The 8,809-nt window shown below is 31.8% G+C and overlaps 1 pseudogene across 1 annotated transcript; it reads left to right on the top strand.

The window, feature by feature from the left end:
* The first annotated feature begins 453 nt into the window (after window positions 1–453).
* Window positions 454–1,772, top strand: LOC149550341 (wound-induced protein 1 pseudogene; annotated as a pseudogene). The gene has a single exon (XR_016354194.1). The product of XR_016354194.1 is annotated as a wound-induced protein 1 pseudogene (transcript).
* The last annotated feature ends 7,037 nt before the right edge of the window (window positions 1,773–8,809 follow it).

Here is an 8,809-nt window from a genome sequence, read left to right as displayed (position 1 = left end):
TTCAGACGGCAAAAGGTTGAATTTTAAGGCGTTCCCTAAATGTACGTGTAAGGCCCAGATTCATTCCAGTGTACTCGGACAAGGTTCCAGAGAATTTGGAGCTAATGTACACCGTCAGTGCAAAAGCTTCCATTTTTTCAATGGCCGGCCGATAAATTTAGCGCCAGTCCAATGAAGAAACCAAGAAAGTGACCTGCACAGAAATAATCGGATGCACCTACTTAAAATACCGAGCTTTCAAAGAGAAAAAGCCAAGGCTAAATTTAATGGCGTTCCACAAATAACCTGAAATTATAGACGTGTAAGGTCACGATTCATACCTGGAAACTCGAAGTACATCTACACCGTCGGTACAAAAGCTTCCATTTTTCAAATGGCCGGCCGATAAATTTAGCGCCGGTCCAACGAAGAAAACAAGAAAGTGACCGACGCTGAATTTATGAGATGCATGGTACACCTACTTCAAATAACAAGCTTAAATTTAATGGCGTTCTCTAAATTACAGAGGCGAAGGCCCCGATTCATACCTGGAAACGGGGATTGCATGTCCACCGTCCGATAAATTTAGCCAAGAAAGAGACCCGCCTGCAATTCATGAGATCTACTTTGAATGGCAGAATTTTCAAAGAGGAAAGCGTGTGCGTCCCGGCTGTCATAACGCTAAAGATCACGCACTCACCTGCCCCACAATTCTCCCGCCCGATCTATAAATACTCCTCCTCCCAAACTAATTCATTCTGCTCTCTTTATCCTTTCCTCTAAAATCTTTTCTTGAAACCCTTGTTTTCTAAAACATCCCAGGTTCGAATCCCCGATCAAGATCTGGCTAGTTCAAAACCAATCCTGGAGAAACAAAACGAGGAGGCGATACGCCAGCTATACGATGCGCTAAGCTCAGGCGACGCACGGACGGTGCAGAGCATTTTGGCCCCTGATTTGGAATGGTGGTTCCACGGCCCTCCTGACTGCGAGTATTTGATGCGCTTGCTCACCGGCCTCTCTCACCACACCCGATTCTCATTCCTGCCGGAGAATTTAACCGCGGTAGGAGATAAGGTCTTTGTGGAAGGCCGTCTGAGTGAATCCCTGTATTGGGTTCACGTCTGGACCGTAAAGAATGGGATAGCTACGGAAGTTCGTGAGTATTTCAATACTTCTCTGGTCGTCACAGATTTTAACACGCCTTCCGCTTCTTCTTCGTCATCTGCCGGAAAATCTTCCGTTTGCAGCCCTCTCTGGCAGAGCAAGCTGGGCACATCTGACGGAGAATCCATGCCCGGCCTCGTTCTTGCAATCTGATTGATTGATTGTTATCTGTGTTTTTCTGTTCTGTAGAAATGTAGGAAATTTGGGGGTTTTCGTGGGTTTTCGCCATTGTTGAAGCTTTAAGGGCGTATACATATAGGTATATACGTCGTACTGGGCAAAGTACAGGCGTGTACGTGGGGGAAGACGTATATTGTTATCTGTATTTTTCTGTTCTGTAGAAATGTAGGAAATTTGGGGGTCTTGGTGGGTTTTTGCCATTGTTGAAGCTTTAAGGCCGTATACTTATAAGTATATACGCCGTATTGGGAAAAGTACAGGTGTATACGTGGGTAAAGACGTATAATACAGTTTATACGTCGTATGTGTGTAGTGTCATATGTTTGTGGGCCCTACAGGCCTTGTAGACGTGTGGGAGAATATCCTCGCAATTATGCGCGTGCGTGAGAACTTCCTATTTGTGAAAAAGTTTTATGGAATAAATAATAATATATGTGTTATTTCAAGTTGGCAATTATTAATTTGGGCTCTGCCTAGTGGGGATAAATCGTTTCCCCACAAAGTTGAAATGGTATATTTTTACCTAAAAAGAATTTTTGTTTTTTGATTTTTTTATTTAAAAAAGTATCCATCAATCGGTTGAGATTATCTTTAGAATTAATTTTTTATATTTCGAAGTTTTAGATTTCATAAGTCTTTATACCTAGTATTCATCGTCAAATCTTTTGGGGTCTTATAGTTTGCTTATTTTCTATTATAGGTCTTTTGAAAAGTAGTAGTTATTCTAAAAGAATATTATAGATTATACGAAAATTCATGCTTAGATCATAAAAGTTGTGATGTGCATATTTTATGGTTGGTAAATTATTTATTTGTACATTTAATTTATTGTTAAATAGTTATTTTGTGATCCAGATTATTTATCTATTTCCATGATTTATTTTGGAACATACAAATTTTATTTGACATTCTTGTCCTACTCTCTTTTTTCATCCTTATGACACCAAATTAGATGCAAAATTACTATTCTTCACATTTCCTCTTTTCCTCCTTTAGATTGTTGACTCTAGAAAAGATTGTTATAATTATTCTTCCTATAGGTTGCTCTATCCCTCTTCCATGCTTGTTAGCAAAAATAAATTAAAATGATTAGATCTAGCAACTCTTATTCCTTGTTGCCTTCTTATTTTTTATGTATTGAATAGCTCTAAGGGCTCTTTCATTGGAAGGAGAAGGGTTTAGTTTTTGTACTAAGATGTCTTTATTAGATAGAAAACTTTTCTTTAGTGGAAAGCATTTGGAGAAGTGCATATTTGTTTATCATATGTATTTGAACAACAAGATCGAAAGGACGTATAATAAATCAATCATAAATATAGATTTTATAAAGTGATTTTGGTTGTCACATCTTGAATCGACATCATTTAGAAAAGGGCATAAACTAATAGGTTTGAACAAATGGAAGGGCTACCATTGAAACAATCATATCCATAGGTTTTACATAATGATCTTTGGTCATTGAATGTTGATTTTGGCATTTGTTACATTATTTAATGTAGTTGTCATTTCTCCTTAAATTTGGATAGCTACATCTCTTGGCAATAATTTTCATTATTATCAATTGTGTAATGTACATTGGCATACTCTATTTTTCTATTTAAGTTATTCATTGGATCTTATCAATCTTTATCTTTCCATTTACTTTTATTGTTTCTCTAAACAATTCCTTTTTAAAAAGTAATTTGAAGTTGTATTTGATATTTGACTAGTTTTCATTATGGGTGATTGGTAAGTGTAGATAACCAAGTGTGCTATCCTAATGAAGAAACTAAATCTTTGATTAAGTAACCTTTCATCCTAATGGAAACTTATTTAATTATCAACCAAGGTTGTATCATCTCAAAAGGCAATTGCACTGTATTTTGCAACATGGTCATTCTAGCACCTACCAAAATATAAAACTCAATGAAATGAGTATATTAAATAATCCTATACTAATCCCAACAAATGCATCTGTGGTTTTGGGTAAATAATATGGTTGCATGTGACAAATCAGTATTAACCAAACTAACTAAAATTAACTAATTAGCAAAAGGACTAACACATGAATCTTATCTAAACCTATAGTAACGACACAAGATATTAACTTACAAACTCACATTAACCATGCATTACACTAAAGAAGTTAAATGAATAATGGGCTACTCTAATTAACAAGCATAACTAAAAACATCCTAATTAAAATACAACTAACTACTTTTACACTATTGGAGAACTACATCACCTCAAGTGACCCTTGCTTGACGATATGTAACCTTGAACGAACATAGTACTCTACTTTAATAGAAATCACCATCTACCTGTAATTGACCATAATAAAACTATAGTAACTGTTAGAATGATTTATAACAACTGAGAGGGAGGGTGAATTAGTTATCCTCATGTCTAGATGTACCAATTTAACTTTTTAACTCATCACACAACTTAGATCTAATATCCAGTCAACTCGATCTCTATAACAACTTATCTATAACATAAACTTGTAGTCCATTATCCTAATAATAAAAAACTTGTAGAATGTAAAACATCTCAAATGACATCCACACAAGTAAGACACCAAGATTTAAGATGGAAACCCAGTTTTGGAAAAACCACCAGCAGCATATCACCAATTTTTCCCTCTTATGAAGTGAGCTCTTTTAAGAGTCAACCCTATTAAAGTTACAATACACATTGTTAAGTGTGACCCTGTTAGGAGTGGCCTTGTTAGAGGACTTAAGAATGTTCCATTAGAATGTCACCTTGATTAAAGGATTTACAAATGACTGTTAGGTCAACCTTGATTATAGGATTTCAACTGATACAATGGTTATTAAGTAACAATGGGTTTATCTAAGTAAATACAACTCACTTTGCAAATACATATCACCATTCAGTCCAACAACTCATTCATTAATTAGCCTCCATTATCATCTCCATCACTAATTCACTTGACAACCCTTCAAGTAATCACTCTTCACCTCAAAACTTCAATGTTCATCCTTCTACTCAAGTTCGTCAATCAACAGAGTCAATAACTTCTTCAACCTCTTCCAAGTCTCCTTACCTCTCTAGGTTAACCCTTGTGCCTCCTTAAATAGGTAGCTTGATCTTTTATCTCTTAAACATTGTCATTGATCTTAGGTTTAAGTTTGATTCATCGAATCCTTCCACCATTCATTTCCTCCATTCCCTTCTAGAAACTTCTCCAAACTTCTCTTTCAATCCATACATAGAAACGTTGAAATATAATTTCCCTTGCATTAAATGTTCCAACTCGTCAATCTTTATCTTCAACATGCTTTACATATTCCAAAAATTTAACTATGTCAGCTAGGAATCTCAATTCCTTCACAAACTGTGAAATATTATCACTCGACCAACATTGTGTTCCTCGGCCTTAGTCATCACTAGATAACTCGGTCATCACTAAATTGTCTTTCTCGTCTTACACTGTCTTCACTCGGTTCTTTTAATTGCACTCGATTCAACTTTTCTTATACTATGTATTTACTGGCGCTCGATCGACACTCAATTTGCTCAGCTTCTACTGTTCACTCGATCGACACTAGCATGGCTCGGCTTCAACTATAAGTTCCTTAGTCTTCTGCTTTGAAGCTTGGTTGATATTAAGTATTAGTTCTTCATTGATCATCTCTTCTAGGCTTTAACACAACTATCTTCTTCACTTAGTGTTATGATTAAACACCACATTATCTTGTCAAAGTCCAACTGATCAAGTCCCATTGAAATACCACATAACTCAACCTTTCCACTAGGTCCTCTTGTTATCTCTTCTTCTCAAATCCTCTTCATCGATCATCTTGATATGGCACTCCACTCAAGTAGTAAATGTCTTACCAATAGGTTTAACATCAATGACAACAAAACAAGTGCTCCAATTGTAGTTTCCAACAGTAACTAGTTAATTGCAATGCTAACTAGAACATAATCTAATAATGTGATATTATTGACTATCAAATAATTTTGCTTCAAAAAAGTTATCTTCTTTTTATAGGAGAGAGATCTTGAAGCAACTAATATTAGTAGCTTTAAAAACTTGCATTACACTTGTCACTCTTTAGAAGAGTTTTGACTTATTCACTAACAAAGAACCCACTAAAGAATATTTGAAAACACAAATTTTAAATGGGAAATGATTATGCATTATGGAGCATGTTCTTGAATTAGCAGAAGACTTTTTCCTTCAGTTCTTCAATCATTACCTATCACCTGGTTCAACTCACACCATCTTTGGAAATGGTGGGTTTAGATTCATTGTATGCTTAAAGATTCCCTAATTGTAGGTTTGACTATGTCTTCCATGTAGTCAATCTTTTTTTGTTGCGATTACAGGTTAGCACAAAGAACATAAGATATACACAACATGTTGAAATACTTCAAAGCATCACAATTAGTCAAAATTGATTACCATTCTACACATAGTTAGATCTATAAAATATAACATTATATCATGTATATAATAACCACAATAATGTACTTGAGTATAAACAAGTCATAGAGAATTTTGCTAAAATATCATGAAACTAAACCTAAAACATCCACAAAAAGACACCAAATATGGACTCATCAATATTCAAGGCGACCCTATCCATTTTTTGTGGTCACTTGAGTGAAAACAAATAGAGATGACAACAAGGTTAGTATAATCTCAATAACATTACTTCGAAAATATGAATTAAAATGATAAAATATAAATTTGGTAAGATCATGTGATTTAATTTTTTTTAAAGCGTAAAGTTACCTAACTCTTGGAGTTTTAGTGAAAGGTTATAGAATTTTTTGGGTAAAAAATATAGGGTGGTCATTTATTAGAATGGTCTTCTATCTTTCCTACCCTAGAAATCCTAATAAAGACTTGTGCATCCTTTTCCCTAAAACCTTTTAGTGTTCCCATTTAACCTTTAGGGGTAATTGCTAGTAACAAATATGATTATGTGATTTCATTTAAAGGCATTATGTCATTATGTTGTGATACAGTAGATCTTTGGTTGCTAGTTGTTAGTTTCATAACTAACTATTTATTTGATTTGATTTGTTTTAACTATTTATTTGGCACAATTCTCAAAATGTTGTTTGCAGCCCCCACGAAGACTTTATTTGATTTGTTTTTAAAAAGCGAGGGTAGAAGCAAGAAAAGTTTGGTGGGGTAGAAGATTCTATCTAACAGAAAATATGCACCAGATGTGACAGTTTCTTAAATTTATTAATTAATTTAAAAATCACATAGCAGTAGTTCTATGATTTATAAATTAATTAATAAATTTCTGAAACTGTCACATCTGCTGTTTAGCCACAGGCAGAGGGTTGTGTGTAGAATGGATTTGCGTGCAGATTTTTATTTGGTGGGCTCCGCAGCGAGAATTGATTACGAGATGACGATTCTCCAATGGAGCATTATTCTTCGTTTAACAGGAAACGGCAATCGTAATGGCCACGAAACAGATGGGAGGGAGGCATTTCCACAAAGGAAAAAGTATTTTCCGCTACCTTTACTATCTTTTCTTTGGCGGTTGGAAGAGCTTTTTTCCTTGCTGTTTTTTTAATCAAATTTAAGTTTGATGCGGATGCGGTTTTAAGAGAGATGCCTTCTTTATCACTCTCTCACTAATTAATGCATCTTTATCAATCAGTATTTAATCCAAAATACTTCTACAAATTAATTGTTAAAAATATATTATTTAAAATTTATATTAGGGATACAATCTACTATTATCAATAATAATAATAGATTTTATTTTATTATTCTTAATTTCATAATTTAATAAAACATAAATTGATAAGTACCAGATAATTTTCACACCAAGTCAAATTGTGATATTGCTATCAGAATTTAAGAGAACTTTTGCTAAAATAAATCAAATAACAAAACAATTTGAATATCATATTATATCGCTAATAGAAAAATGTCAAACATAATAAGAAGTGGAGTGTTCCAAATTTTATTATACACAACTATAAATTATTTATTATTGTATTCCAACTTGAACATATTATATTAATTTTCTAAGATTTATATATAATTTTTAATTATCTTTATTTTAAGAATAGTGTTGCCAATAGTGGCATGTTGTGATGGTTAAGTTGTTGTGTTGTTATCCTTGCCATCAAGGTTCAAATCTCATGGGGATGAGGTCTCTCGTTTGTAGCCTCACTGGTTCATAGTTCCAGGTCAAAGCGTTTACCCCTCTTTAAAAATAAATATTTTAAGAATAGTGTTTTAATTGTTAAATTCCAAATTTTATTATACTCAAATATAAATTATTATTATTGTATTCCAACTTGAACATATTATATTAATTTTTTTTATTTATATATAATTTTTAATTATATTTATTTTAAGAAAAATATTTCAATTGTGAGATTCCAAATTTTATCACACACAACTATAAATTATTATTATTGTATTCCAACTTGAACATATTATATTGATTTTATTAAATTTATATATAATTTTTAATTAGCTTTATTTTAAGAATAGTATTTTAAATGTGAATTCCAAATTTTATTATACACAATTATAAATTATTATTATTGTATTCTAACTTGAACCTATATTATTATTTTTATTTATTTTTAAGAATAGTAGTTTAATTGTCTAACTCCAAATTTTATTATACACAACTAATTATTGTATTCAAACTTGAATATATTATATTAATTTTCTAAAATTTATATAATTTTTAATTTTCATTATTTTAGTATTTTAATTGTCAAATTCCAAAAAAAATTTATGAATAGTCTTTTCTATTAATAAAATATACTAAGAATACAATTCAAAAAAAAAAGTTGACGAATACAAGATCACCTCAGTAAGAAATCACAAAATTTCAAATTTTATTATACACAACTATAAATTATTATTATTGTATTCCAATTTGAACATATTATATTTTTTTTGAAATTATATGATTTTTAATTATCTTTATATAAATTATTATTATTGTATTCCAATTTGAACATATTATATTTTTTTTGAAATTATTTGATTTTTAATTATCTTTATCTTAAAAATAGTATTTTAATTTTCAGATTGAGTTATTTTAAAAATTTATAGAAAACATGTTGATCATCCTAATTTTTTAAGAGCAAATTATAAAACTGTAGCTATGAAAACATATAAATAAAATATATTTTATATATTATTATATTTAAGGAACCACACTGGAAAACGAAAGTTTACTTTGAAACCAAAATTACCTACAATATATACTTCGAAACGAAAAAAAGCCTATAATTTACAATTAAACACTGCAAATAAAACCTCATCAATAACAAGCTCTATAACGGCTTATCACAGCTCTTAACAAATGCATGAAAAAATAAATCTTATCAGCTCTTTAAAAAGAACTTCTAATTAAAAACTTAATTTGAGATAAAACTGTTCTAAATTTTACCATCCCTGTGAAAGATCCACATTCTTGATACCAAAACGTGCCCAGCAGGAAAACTGAGAAGATATTTAAAGTTGCAAAACAATCAC

This window comes from Cupressus sempervirens, chromosome 7 (genome assembly GCF_028749045.1).
Source record: "Cupressus sempervirens isolate cs-2001-9-10 chromosome 7, ASM2874904v1, whole genome shotgun sequence".
In the NCBI taxonomy this organism is placed as follows: domain Eukaryota; kingdom Viridiplantae; phylum Streptophyta; class Pinopsida; order Cupressales; family Cupressaceae; genus Cupressus; species Cupressus sempervirens.
Note: the sequence above shows the minus strand (reverse complement) of the source record. Positions and strands in the feature narration are given on the sequence as shown.